General features: G+C 28.3%; 1 non-coding gene across 1 annotated transcript; it reads right to left on the bottom strand.

Annotated features, from left to right (window-relative positions):
* Nucleotides 1-3,677: 3,677 nt before the first annotated feature.
* TRNAN-GUU lies at nt 3,678-3,751 on the bottom strand. The gene has a single exon. It is a non-coding gene; the product is annotated as a tRNA-Asn (tRNA).
* Nucleotides 3,752-15,468: the final 11,717 nt, after the last annotated feature.

Raw genomic sequence — 15,468 nt, 5'->3', positions numbered from 1 at the left:
TAAGTTTGTTGGTTTTCTTAAATGATCGATTTTTTAGCTTGTTGATTTTCTTGTAGGACCAGCTTTTGGGATTATTGATCTTTTTGGAAGATCAACCTACCTTTGGACTTATTGATCAGTTTGGGTCAGTTTTTGGCTTGTTGATCTGTTTAGATCAACCCTTGGAGCTTATGACTTCAAGAACTCTAGAAGGGTTGGGAGTTGTATTCTTCAAATCTTAAGAGTTTAAGAGGAGTTGTATTCTTCAGAGCTTCCAAGGAGTTATATTCTTAAGGTTTTTAGAACTTTAAAGTTTCGATCTTCAGAATTTGAAAGTTTCAAAGCTTCAGTCTTCAGAGCTTAAGAAAAGTTATATTCTTCATATCTCAAGAGAGTTTTGGGTTTCATTTCTTCCAACCTCCTCCAAATGAGAGGGGTAAGACTTCTATATAGAGAGGATTTCCATGGGCCTTACATGGGTTTGAGTTCAATTGTTATTGGGCTCAAATATTGGGCTTGAGCCCAATCCTTAATTTGGCCCGAATTTTCAGCATGAGTTTGAATTGGGTTTGTCCGAGCGATTTTACTCAGCTCGATCCAATTTATAGTTTTCAAATAAGCTTGGACTTTTGCTGTGATGACGTGGTGAAATTAATCGAAATTTCTCATTCAAGAATGTGATTTGAACTTGTGACAACTGCCAATAAAGTGAGCCTCCCCAATTCCCGAATTGTTTTATTGGAAAGAAAATGTTTGAGTCGATCTTCCTGTTAAGTTTTGCTAATACTTTTATGATTTTTCCTGTTCTTCTTCTCGTTTGGTTGTTTGTTTTCTATAGATTTTTTACCAACCATCGTCAAGAGTATGTATCAAGTTGTTAATGAATTCGAACACTCATTTCTAGTGAACGATAGAATTTCAAATATGATTTAGATTGTCGTTTTTTATGTCATCTCTTCTCTGGTTTACGGATGATAGTATGCTCAAATTGCAAGTTTGGTCTCTGAATTTATGTATCTATTTAGTCCGTGAACTTTCAAAAGTATGTAATAGCTCATTGAACTTTTAATTGTATACAACAAGTTCTAGAACTTCAAAAAGTGTTCAATAGATCTCCAAATTTTCAAGTTTGCATCCAATAATTCCTAAACTTTCAATTTTAGTCTAATAAATCTTTGATAAAATTGAAAGATTAGGACCTGTTTTGTAACCATTTAGCTTTTGGTTTTTGTTCTTGAAAATTAAGTTTATTTCTTCCTCATTCTTACAATGATTTGCATCTTTCTCAAGTACAATAGTTGAATTATTAACAAAATTCCAAAAACAAAAACAAGTTTTTAAAACTACTTTTTTAGTTTTCAAAGTTTTGCTTGGTTTTTTAAATCATTGGTAAAAATGGATAACAAAGAAAGAAATTTAGAGGTGAAAGTAGTATTTATGAACTTAATTTTAAAAAACAAAAAGTCAAAAATCAAATTGTTATCAAATGGGGCCTTAGTGTTACATTTTACACAAAATTCGAATTCATATTTTTATAGATAAATTAATTTTTAGAAAATTTGAGTATGTCAAAGGCGTATTAGATACAAATTCGAAGTTTTTAAATCTATTAAACATTTTAAAAGTTTAGTGACCTATTAGAGTGTTACGAATGGCTTTATATTTTACATTTAAAATGGCTGGTTAGAAAGGAAGATTTATAGTCCTTGGTCTTCACACATCTTCTCTTATTATCTTCCCTAACAGCTATCTTCTTCGACCTTCTAAATATTTAAAAAGTGTTTTTAAGTGCACAACAAGCGTTTTTTAGGTGCTTACAGCTCATTTGATAATATTCTCATTTCTCATTTTGCGTTTCTTGTTTCTCGTTTCTTATTTTCCATTTCTTATCTTTTAAGAATTAGAAACAAGAATATATTTGGCAACTATTTTGTTTCTTGTTTTTTGAAAAAGAAAAACATAAACATAAACTTGTTTGATAATCATTTTTTGTTTTTTGTTTCTTGTATTTTTTCCTTACCTTTTCTCTTATTTTATAATTTAAGTATGTAAAATAAAAATATAAAGCATGCATGAAAATATATAAAAGAAAATTATAAAACATTTACATTATCAAATACTTATAAATCCCAAAGCAAAATTAATAACTATAATATAATTGTTTTGATCATTCATATGTTGTTAAATTTTAATTTGCAATATTATTTCTCACTCAAGTCATTTATCTAAAATGATGTTTACTCAAATCCAACTCAATTATATTATTATATAAATGTCGTGGTTATAAAATATTAAAGTGAACCTAAATGAATATCTTAATAAACAAAATTTATATATTGTAAAATTCTAACGGGTTTCGAATGTACTAAAAATAATAATTTTTAATTTAGAATTGAATAATATACAGAACTCAAAAAATATTTAAATATAAAATTTTGAAAATTGAAAATAAAAATAATAAATCTAAGTTTTAAAATTTAAAATTAATTAACATATAAATAAAAAATAATAAAGAAATAAAGAAAAATTAATATAGAAAAGAAAGATATATAAAACAAATAAAAATACAATTTTCTTTAATGCGAATCGAATCGAGGACCGTGAAGGCCTTGGATGGGCTATGACGCACCTGCTTACCATCTACTACTTGTTTGATAATTATTTTTTTATTTTTTATTTTTGTTTTTTTAATAATATAATATGTATATAAAAAAGATATTAACATTACATTAAACATAAAAAGAAATTATAAAAAAATTTATATAATCTAACTGAAATAAGTTTACACGCACAGTTAAATAAATAAAAAACAAAAGCAATACAATATAAAAAGAAATAAAAAAAAGAAATAAAATATAAAAAACAAAAGGGTAAAAAATAAACTGCATAATTCAAACCTAAGAAGGGTGGGAAAAAAGATTGATTGTCTGGGCCTTGTACCAATGGAGCGAATGTATTAGATCATCCAAATGTTGAAATGATTACATAAATATAGATACGAGAACATGAGAAACTACTTTTTAGTTTTTTTAAATGGGCAAAATATATAAGCAAGAAACGGGAATGATCATCAAATAAGTCAATTTCTTGAAAAATGAAAAACAAAAACAGAAAACAGAAAACAACAACGTTATCAAACGGACCTTTAGAAAGTCGGTCCAAACAATCTTTAAGTGTTGTAATCTTTCTTATGCAAGGGAAAAATTATTCATTATTTTATCTGTGTTTCTTTATGTCATTGAAGCTACTAGTTTGATTAAGAGAAATAATACATCTAATAATTTTCTAAACGTTAAAAGAAAAGCACTCCTTTTACATAAAAGTCTACTAGTTTGATTAAGAGAAATAATACATCTAATAATTTTCTAAACGTTAAAAGAAAAGCACTCCTTTTATATTTCATGGTTAGCAACTTATTTGCCATTTTTAATATCAAATTTCCCTCTTATATTCAATATTCGTAGACTTTTAAGCAAAATTTATCATAATAAAGACACCTTTTCTTTTCGGTACTTATCTCAAAATAAATGAAAATATAAAGGAAGTGCTTTTCTTCCCTCAAATTTTTTTGTTGAATGTATTATTCATATTGTTTATACCATAGATATCATTACATAAAATGAACGAAAAAAAAAAGAAAAAAAGAAAAAAAGAATTTTATAATAGGAAGATGTTTCAAGAAAAAATTGAAAGAAAAACGCTAGAAGGAGGGCTTGAACCTCCGACCTTGTGGTTAACAGCCACATGCTCTAACCAACTGAGCTATTCCAGCTTTTGTTAAAAAGGTTATAATATATACTATTAATAATTTCATATTGTTTCTTTGTTAAAAAATATATATAAGTTTTCCTTTTAATACAATAGTTTATTTGAGTGTTCAATTTATTTTTTTTATTTTTATAGTTAATTTGGATTACAAAGTCAAACAATAGTATATGAATGCAGTCAAGCTCAAGTTAGCCTCCACTTTCTTTATTATCTTATATATATATATTTTTCCTTATGGTCCTATCAAACAAATCTAAGCTTTTTTTTTCTTTTTCATGGACAAAATTAATGCAAATTAGGCTATTTTCATGAAAAGGGGAAAAAAAACAACCAAAATTCTTAGTCTTTTGGTTGAACTTCTTTATTTTGTTGATTGGATTAGAACTACCAGTTAAACAAGTGGTTAGTCAAACTTCCTAGATTAACGTTGACTATTTTTTTTTTTTTTTCAGAACTTGATCTCTCTCTATATTTTTTTTATTTTTTTTATTCTCCAAAAAAAACTTGTGATAAAGTTCTTGACATAGAAAATTTATTAAAAATATCATCCACTATATTATAATGCATTTCCATCAGTCATAATGTGTTACTTACACTCTTGCACGTAAAGGAATCGAAGAGCATTAGACCTCTATGCTATGGATGGCTAAGATTGTCTCAAAAAAAAAAAAAATGCATATGTAGTGATATGATCTTCTAATATCAATTTAAATTCTGAATTTTAAATGTTGTATCGATTTTAACCCTGAACTAATCAACGATATAAACGATAAACTTTTGTAAGTGTATCAATTTACATCATATATTACATTTTGTTTGGAACAAGCTTTTATAATTGTATCAATAAAAATCGTTAACTTTTCATAAATGAATCAATTTAGACTCTTAGTCATAATTTTCTTTTAGAATGGTCCATGCATTTACTTTAATCGTCAATTTTGTAAAACCGACATTTGAAGAAGTCTACACATATTTGAGAATTAATGCATTGATGATTTTCAAAGATAATTGTAATACATGGTCTAAATTGATTGGCTTATAAAGATTTAATAGTTTAATTTACTTATATAATTATAAGTTTTACATGATATCGGTCGAAAGAAATCTGGAGAAAAGCGTAAATTGGTACACTTACGAAAGTTCGAGGTTTAAATTGATACAATTATTTATTCATTATTTAAATTAATATAATTCTAACGTTTAGGGTTTAGGGGTATAAATTGATATTTGTTAAATTTTTAATACCAATTCTATGCCATAAGTATAATATTACCTTTTTTAGGTACAATACACTAAGACTCTTGTAGGGGTGTATATGGATTGGGTTGAGGTGTTCTTGGACCAACCCAAAAATTTAGATTGATTGGGTTGGCAACCAAAGAACCCAAAAAAGTTCTAACCCAACCCAACTTAACCCTTGTGTTGGGTTAGGTTGTCGGGTTATAACTTATTTTTTTCTTTTTAATTAAAAATATTTAAATTTATATACAACACGGGACTAATAATTAAAATCTCATAAAATTCAAATGCTAAATATCAAATACCTAAGATATTTATTGCAAACTTCAAATAGAGACAAATATCATAACAATTTTAAAAGAAAAATATTTAAAATTCACAAAGTAATCAAATTTTAAAAAACGAGAAATATATAAAATATATTTTATTTATATATATAAAACTCGGGTTGGGTTAGATCAACCCAAATTTTTTTTAGCCAACCCATGACCCAATCCAATCCAACAGAAAAAGTTTAACCCAATCCAACCCAAAAACAAAACTGACTCAACTCAACTTTTATATTTTGAATTGGATAGTCTGAATGGTTCGGATTGTCGAATTATTTGAATCTCCCTTTACTCTTATTTTGTTTTCTATGTATTATTATATTTTAAAGTAAGTTCATAAACAATACTTTTCTTTGCTGCGTGGTCTAACTTGAATATTGTTTCAAAAATTCAAGTCTTGTATTTTGAAAAATAAACATTTACCAAAACTTAGTTTTTATTTTTGAAAGACAATAAAGAATAATTACAAGTCAAAGAAAATACAAAGATTAAAATTGTACTTTAATCTAAAATTACTTTAAAAAAAAAAAAAAAAGATGTCCACATAATTCAAATTATTGCATCAAGTTTGTAGAAGTAATGATGAAAAACAGTCAAAAGTCAAATCTAAGCAGCATGAGATGATCAATTATATCAACTATTAAAATAATACTTTGAAATTCAAAGTCAAAAGTCAAAAGAGAGAATTTTAATCTCCACATTTTTATATTTATTCAATTTTAGACCTTTATATATATTTTTCTAATTTTGCTTGTGACATTTTCAATAAATCTTAAATTTAGTCTATATATATTATCAAATTTTTAATTTTTTTTATCTATTATTATTTTTAAAATATGTTTTCATGTTACTTTTTTCAAAGGTATCACATAGTGTATTTCCTTAAATGAAAATTATTACTATTTATGAGCCATTTTCCATACAAAACTAATTTTAAGAGACAAAATTTAAGACCGACTGAGGAAATGTTAAACTTTTCAAGTTTTTAATTTTGAAAATAAATCATTTAAAAAAATGAAATATATTTTAATCACTCAAAACAGTTTTAAATACACTTTCAAAGTGTATTTTAAATAGTTTTTATTATTAGAGCTTAAATAAAAATGAATTTTTTAAAACATTTTTTTAATCAATCTAAACAGACCCTAAATGTACGTGGACTATAATTACACATTCGAAAGTATATGGATTAAAGTCAGATACCAAAAATGATATTTTAACCCAAAAAAAATGAAATTATTAGGGGAAAAAAAGTGGACTTTGACTGTGAAACCTAGTTGGTTTCCTTAGTGTATGTTTAGTGGAAGAGAAGCCCAATGATCTGAACCTTATAAGATTATGAAAATTAATTTTTTTAAAAAAGTAAGAAAATAAAAGCAAATAATTTTAATTCCACTCAAAATTTGACAACTTGCCAAACCCATATGTCAAAATCAATTATTTGGTCAATTATTAAAAAACTTGGGTGTGTAAGTGTAAAAGTTTGAAGATTCTTTTCTCATGTTTTTTCCTTAAAACATTCTCTTTTTTCTACACCTCTTTAATTTTCTTTTTCCTTTTTCTAAAAGGACATAGATGGGATAAGTTCAATTCATCCTAATTACTATTGTGAAAAAAAATTAAAAGTAAAAACAAGGAATATGAAGAATAAAAAGCTCTCACCTTGAATTTTCTTTCTCACTATGATCTCTATTACTAGCTTATCAGTCATATCTTCATATTCTTTTTTTGGTCCCAAGGGTGGAAATATTATTCAAATTATTCTACATTTTTTTAATGATTTGTTGTATCAAATCTTTATAATTCTTTGACGGAATGTTAGAAAATCAATAAAAACGTTTGAAATTTTAGATACTTAGAATATTTGAAAAAAAATATATTATAACTTTGATAAAAAGATTTTATTATGTGTATATATAGTAAATAAAATCAAACGACCTTTAAAAGGATAATTGATATAAAACTGATATATATGGGATAAATGCTTGATATTTTTAAATGCTAGAGTACATAATATTATTTTAAAATGAACATGATAATTATAAACAAAATCCAAATTTTCTATTAATATTAGAATGTTGTATTATTCTTTTGTTTTTATTCTCTTGACAAAATCAACCCCTTTCCCCTCTTCCAAGTTGATATTTGATTGTGAATGGGAAAAAATTGGATTTTTGAAAATCTAGATTCATGCATGAGCTTTTAATATTCTCCACTAGAGTATTAATTTACATGCAATTTGCAAATAAAATCAAATTCCTAGTATTGACCAAACCATGCCAAAAATAGTTGAACTAAAATCAATCTAACCTATCATGATCAACCTTTAATGGATTTCCAGCCAAAGAAGTAATTAACTTTTTAATCCAAAATTGGACCTACTAATCAATGCATCAATGGAGAAAAACACACATTAAACTAATACTAATCACTGTATATTATATTCATTCAAATGGTTAAAGATAATAATTACATCTTGTAAGGTTAGAAAGATCAAAATGTCCTTCATTATAATCTAATATATTCCTCAAAAAAAGAAAAAAGAAAAAAAAAAAAGAAAAAAAGAAGAAGAATCACAGTCTATTGATTATATAGTTAAGGTTAAATTATAATTTTTTTTTCTTCTAAATTATTACACATTTTCTTATTCATTTTATCATTAAGAATGCTTTAAAAAAATTATTAATATCCAGTAATTTTTTTATTAGTTATAAAATCAACCTTCACTTACCATTTGTGAATGAAAATAAAATATATTTAGTTCAAACTTATATATATATTTCGAGTTTAATTAATTAAAGGACAAAAAGTTCGCTTTTTTTAACAGATAGATACACTCAATTTTCTCAAGGGGAAAAAAGACGTAAACTTTTACCTTCGACTAAATACTCATTTTTTAACTTTAGAGTCCATGTCTATCAATTAATTTAAAAGAATTAACAAAAATATATAATTAATTAAGTCTCACTATTTTTTCATCACTATTAAATATAGTTTTAAAATTTTACTTCATAATTATTTTAAATTAATTAATAGACATTAACACCAAAGATTGAAGTGAATTTTTAGTGAAAAATCGAAATTAAAAGTTTAAATCTTAAAACATATGGATCAAATTAAAACAAAACTCAAAATTTTAAAACTAAAAATGCAACATTTTGAAATCTATGATCTAAATTAAAATAAAACTCAAAATTTAAGGACTAAAAATATAATATTTTGAGACTTACGAACCAAAAAGGAAATTAGATCCAAAATCTTGAAACCTAGTTCAATGTATGTTTTGCTTATTAATAATACTACAGAAATCTAAAACGAGAGAGTTTTTTTTTTAAAAAAAAATTAAATTCAATAATATATAGATAAAGAATTAAATTTCTGACTTCTTGATCGATAATACATGATCTAGATCAATTGAGTATTTACTATGTTCAGATTTGCATGAGAGATCCAAATTTTATAATTTTTAAAGTTTGAGGTTATATTTTTATTATTGAAAATTTAGAGTTATCTTGTAAAATTGAGGGGCATAAAGAAACACAACGGAAACAGATATCAATAAAATATAACATAATATATTAAAATAAAATAAAACAATAAAATAACATAATATTGGAAATTAGAAATTAAAAAATTTATGAAAATTTTCCAAAGAATTCAAGAATTTTCTCCAAATTTTTTTGGTTTTCTCGCCAATCTTGACTTCTCTAAGACCAAATTTTAGCAACTCAAGATGTGGCATATGTTGGGGTTGGTGTCCTAAATCTCATATGGTCCTATAGTTTGTAATTGTATTATACAAACATCTTATCTATTTAATAAAATATGTGATGTTTTATTTGATATTTATTTGCATTAATCCAGAAACCAATAAACTAACATCCAAGGTTATCTTGTAGCTTTAACATGTATGTAGAGACATACGGGTAGATCATGTTTAAGTGATAACCTAAATGGTCTGCAGTAGATGGATAAGGCTAGATACCTTATCCTAGTGACACTACGAGTACAACCCGTTTTGTAGATGTTACAATTGTTGTAAAGTGCTATTAATGATTTGATCCTGATTATTCATATAGAGACATGTGAGCAGAGGTATTCTATACAGAGGAGTTTGTATAAGACTAGACCATGAAATATTTAGTCTTATCATATAACATCGTTCATAATAGACTTACATTTTACCAAGATGACCATAGGTAACATTACCTAAATCCTGAGTGAGTTTGAACTCCTGCCTCTGAAGGCGTCCTTTGATTTATATGGGTGAGAGTGACCAGATCGCCGACTTAACACCATTTTGGGGATTCATTTGATTGGGGAGCTGGGAACATAGCTACACAAGAAGGAATTCACTCCTTCTCCAATGTCGGGGTAAGCAAATAAATTGCTCTCTTAAGAGTTGATTTTTGAGCTTGAACAATGTGGCGCCACACCCTCTCCTAGCTCGAGAGAGGTTTGGTCATAATTGGACTATGATTTATTGTTCATTAGAGAGATCAGTGGTACTTAAGAAGTTGGATGTAACTATAGGTGCAAAATGGTAATCAACTATACTTACGAGCATGTGAAGGGTCACCGTACTGTTGATTGGTTATATCCAATGGACACATGAATATATTCGTAGTGCAAAGAGTGCAACTGTCAGTCTTTAGTGGAGTGCTCGACAGTTAACGGATGGTGAATATTTTAATTAAAGAGTTTAATTAATTATTCACGTACTGTTGGAGCTTCAAGCTACAGATCCATGAGGTCCATTTTGTAGCTCAACGGGAATTAATGAGAATAATTTTTTGGATTAATTTGAATTGTCCAAATTATTGAAGGAATTAGTTATATGTGATATAATTAATTTAATCTAATTATATATGATGTAATTACTATAATGTATTTGATACATTATAATATAAAGTTTATTTGAGAGCAAATAAATATTTGAATATGATTCAAATATTAATTATGTGAATTGGATTCATATAATTAAATTTATTATAAATGTGATTTACATTAAAAGTCATTGGTGAGAGAGAATTGAAATTATAGGTTATATTGTATTTGATACAATATAGAAATTATAGATTATATGTTATATTTGATATAACATATAGTTTAATATATATATATATATTATATGGTAAGTTAGTTATCAATAGAATATATATGTTAATTGAATTTATTAAAATAAATTTATTTATTATTTTTTTTTAAAAATCATTTTTTGTGGAGCTCCGCCCCGATTTCTACTCCTCTACTGATAGTAGGGTTGGTTTGCTTCATTTTCCACATTATGTTTTTTCACAGTGAGACACACAAAATTACATAGAAGCGTTATTGTGATTTTCTTTTTCCAAATCTGCTCCTCCTCGCCAACTTTCTTTTCCTCATCCAAATAAGCTAGAGCCCACACAATCCTGGATTCTCATGCCAGATGAATACAAAATAACTTTCGCGGTGGTCGTTTCCTCCGACAGGTATTTCAATTGAAATGGTCTTTCAAAGGTAAAGGATTCTAAACCCATTTTCTCTTCTGTAGTTTTTCTTTAAGCTATGTGAATTTTTTTTAGATGCATAATGTTGTTTGCTGTAAAGGTTTAACCATTCTATAAGTTTGGTGATTTGGGGTCCATTCCCATTTTTGCTTAAAGATCTTATGTTCTTTCAGCTATTTGGACTTAATCAATGTTATAACTTTTAATGAATATGGTCTACATATGGAAGTGAGCGCAAGCATTCACGGTCTTATTTACACTAAGGCATGGTATCTACTTTACACACATATTATTGATATTTATAATACCGCCTCTTAAATACTCTTTTTGTGTTAAACCTATGTAACAAACAAGTGGTTCGCAAGCCTCCACTACGTCGAGGTGTCCCTCAATATTTGAGATGAATTTGACATACTAGATGATCCAATTTCCAACAAACTCTTGTTTGAGTGGGTTCTTTTTTAAACTCTTGTTGAGGTGTTGGTTCTTTAAAACTACTTGTTGAAGGTTCAGTAATTCCTTGAAAGTTATTCAATACAAACTTACTCGGGTTGTGCTCCCTTAGTGGTGAGTATTTTTTCCAGAAAAGTACGCGTTTGTCAATATAACAGCTTTATTTTACTTAGGTCGAAGAAAACAACTCTCGTTCCTTTGGGTGACTAACAAATAGTCACAGTTGTTGAAACAAGTTCCATTCTTGGATTTGCTCAAGCATATGTGCTGGCAAGATGGCCGCATTTTGAAATGAATAAATAAGCTTAGCTATTGCATAATTCCAAAGGTGTTTGGTATAACTATTAGATGGAACACAATTCAAAATGTTATTTGCATCTGTACTACAAAACCAGCAAAGAGAATCAATAAAGATTATAGGTAGTTTTTGGAGGCACAAAATCGAGCCAACTATTTTTATTTATAATAAACGTAACCAATCGTGTAAACCCAACTTAGGTTCCTTATATAAGGCATGTTTTGCAAAGCGTGTATATTACATATATATTTTTAAATAATAAAAATGTTGTTCTATAGATTTTGAAGACAAGCAGAAGGAAATATCTTAAATGAAGGACTCAAATCATTAATCTGCGAGGAACTAAAAGGATGATTGTGGCAATTTATTCTTTCATTGCAGGAATGATGGTAGAACAGATTAAAAGGGAGAAAACTTCAAAGCCATGGATTTCGAAAATGACATAGGAAAATCTAGTAAAATTTGGTCCATTTGAAAGATGGAGTAATCTAGTTTCAGGTGGTTCCTGTTAGAGAACATGCAAGAGGAGAAAAATAAAGGAGGAGAATTTTGCAAAGAGGCAGAACCAAGATTAATCCGACCTAAGTGAATCTTGAAGTTTCAAGCGCAAAAGCTACAAGGAATTTTGAGTTGAAATTTTATTAGATAAGAAAGCTAACTCAAATTTAAACAAGTTTGGTAGAGGAGTTTCTTGAAAAGAGCTTTGGATTTTGAGTTATGAATTTTTGAGTTGTTATAGGGAAATTGTCATAAGCAGAACAGCTGCTTGTGAAGAACAAGAACAGTTCAAGTGGAGAATTGGTGAGACTTTAAGGAGGGTTGCTCTGTAAATCTACTAGGAATTGAGGTGTATATGCGCTAAAAATTCGGCAAGAAAGCTTGGTATCACTCTATGAGGTATATCTGGTGTCGGCTCCATAAGATGGATTGCGCGGTGTTTGGTATCGTTGGTGTCGCTCTAGAGGGTATCGGCTGTGTCCTCTATGAGGTGTACGTAGTGTTTGCTACAAGGTATCGCTAGTATCGCTCTAATAAGATTCTACCAGTTCGTCTGTGGGATCTCGCAGTCATCGTTAGGGGAATTCTCCCAGTAAGCTGTCTTTTGATGGAAAATTCTTTTTAATAAAAAATTATTTTAGATAACTAGAGGATATTCTATTATTTGTTTATCAGGGAGTTATAACTTTTCATCGGCAAAGGAGAGCATGGAAGCGTATAAACGCAATAGACCTGACGAACTGTGAGTGACTAAGTAAACTCTAAGTTTTTTAATATCACGGGCATATCTGAATCAGTAGCATCGACTTAATGTGTTTTACATATCCTCAAGCAACAACATTCGTGAAGACAATTAATACAGTTCTCTACGGTTGTATGTATAGAGCACAGCCAAGTTTGTAGTTAACCTTTAGAAAAGCCATGTTCTTATTTTTTATATCCTGCTTCTAAAGCAAGCGTACGGCCCAACGAACTAATTCTCTTGCACAATCGCCCCAGCTCGGCCAGCAAATCAGCTAGCCTCTCGTGATATACTAGCATGAACTAGTGTGTGTTACAGAATATCACCATTTTATGATACGAATAGGACATTTATAAGGTATCCAACTCAAATTAAGTACCGAAGACCACTTGAGAAGGACCTAGCCAATTTTTATCACGAAGGACTTTTGAGAAGGCATCGCGGCCAATTTATACGAAGACCATAGAGAAAGTATCATAGAAGCTTTGATACTGAAGGAAATTTGAAAGTAATCTGAGCGAGAAGTATCTAATATAGATAAGTTTAAGTGGCACGTGCACTAGGAGTTATAATGGGACCTCAAGTATGTGTCTCTTGCATTTGTAAACATTGGGACTAGAACGTTTAGGCTCGTTTCAATTAGGGAATAATAAACGTTTAATGACGTTCCGAGATTGCTTAAAACTATATTGTAGGGAACAATTGTTGAGTTTACCGTTTGTGCTTTTACATGTTCAAGTATTTGCTATGGCTTGTTGCGTTATGGAATTTTATAGTCACTCACTTGGAGTCTGTTACTCACCAATTTTTGTTCTCTTTTCTCTAGTTACTGATTATTTCCTCACGTTGATTCTCTGCTGCTGCACCACAAGTCTCGCTTATTAAGAAGATTTTAGTTGATAATTCTTTATGTAACATTTTTGTAAAAGGACTAGCTTCTTTAGGAATGATTGGGCCTTCTGGATGGTTTCCTTTTTGTTTCCTGTAAAAGTAATGTTGTCTGTATGCTATGTTATAAAGTTTTTGTAGAATCCTATTTGAGTTTCTGTATGTCGTAATTATAGTTGTTTGTAACGGTTGTATTAATATAAAAGACTTGTTGGTGGTTTGGCGAGGCAATAGGGTTAGTAACTACCTACGTCATGTCCTTTCCTGCAATAAAAGAGTATCGGGAGGAGGGTGTGACACACCGTTTGGTGCAGTTCGGTTTCATTTTTTTTATGCTATTTTAAATTTTTTTTTTTAACTTTCTTCCTCTTCTATTTTCCTTCTTTCCTTTTTTTGGAAAATTTGATATTCCTCTTTTTTATTTAACGCAATTTTTAAGCAAATTAAATATCATAAATTTAAATTCCTTTTATTTTTCCTTGTTCCTTATCTTTTAATTTGTAGTATTCTCTTTTTTTTATACTCTAAACATAATTATAATATCAATCCAGTAATCTCATAATAAGAAATTCCAATACAGCACAATACAAAATTTCTTAAATATATATCACACTAATCATAAAAGCATCATCAATCCAATGACTACAAAAAAGTTTAAAACTAAAAGTTCTCCAAAGTTACAAATACATTCAACCAATTCTTAATATCAATCACAATAACTCATAACACATAATCAATCCACAATTAATTCGTAAAGAACATAATAAATCCAAATGACTTAATCAATAAAGTTTAAACTAAAAAGTTCTCGGCAAGTACATAAATACCACAAATTTCAAAAACTACCTTCAAAGTTTAAGTCACATAAAAGCAAATTAACAAGCTAAACACTGATGTCGCTAATTCCAAAAAGTCCAATTAATACAAATAAATTTAGTTTCGCGTTGTCAATCCATGATTCTCCTCTCCTGTTTGTGTGCATTTGTCGCTTCGTTCAATTCCCGTTATAAAACTAAAAACAAATCATAAAACTTGTTAGTAGTTCTATAATAAATATATGAATAAATACGTATCAATATATATATATATATATATAATATAATATATTATATATATAATATTATGTATATGGATATATGAACCTTCACTCTCATCTTCAATTTTCTCCAAGTATTGTCGTAAACACAATAGCTTAATTTTGTTCAGAAAGTTAACTATTTTGCGCACAATACAAGTCCTCAACAAATGTTGGAGATTAATGAGGTACGAAAAATCAAATTACTTTCCACCAGTGTTGAACAGTACTCAAAGACACTGTGGATACGGAACTGCTTAAAAGATGCTCGAGCAATCCTTTCTAAAGTACTTATATCTAGAAGATAATTCCCCTTCCACCAATTTAAATACATAGATACTCTTCACGCTTTAACACCGAGGCTCAGTAAATAAATATCAACTTCTTGAATCCACACTATTGCGAATCATCTTCTCCAAATCATCAAAAATCAAAATGAAAAATCTTAAACACTTGCACTTAGTCGTTCAAAATGGAGAAACTTTTAATGGTACATTGAAGATTTACCCCTTATTACAGCAACTGATCAGTTAACAAATTTATCATTATGAACAATCGCTCTCAAAAACACTCCAGTCTACCTTACTTCCTATGGCTTTTGCCACATCCAAATCAAATAATTAATTATAGGCAATGAAAAATAAATTTATCTTATAACGATGGTCTAAAAAATCAGCGGCAAACATACAAGAATAAATTATATTCTACCG

This window comes from Benincasa hispida, chromosome 4, assembly GCF_009727055.1.
Source record: "Benincasa hispida cultivar B227 chromosome 4, ASM972705v1, whole genome shotgun sequence".
NCBI lineage: Eukaryota > Viridiplantae > Streptophyta > Magnoliopsida > Cucurbitales > Cucurbitaceae > Benincasa > Benincasa hispida.
Note: the sequence above shows the minus strand (reverse complement) of the source record. Positions and strands in the feature narration are given on the sequence as shown.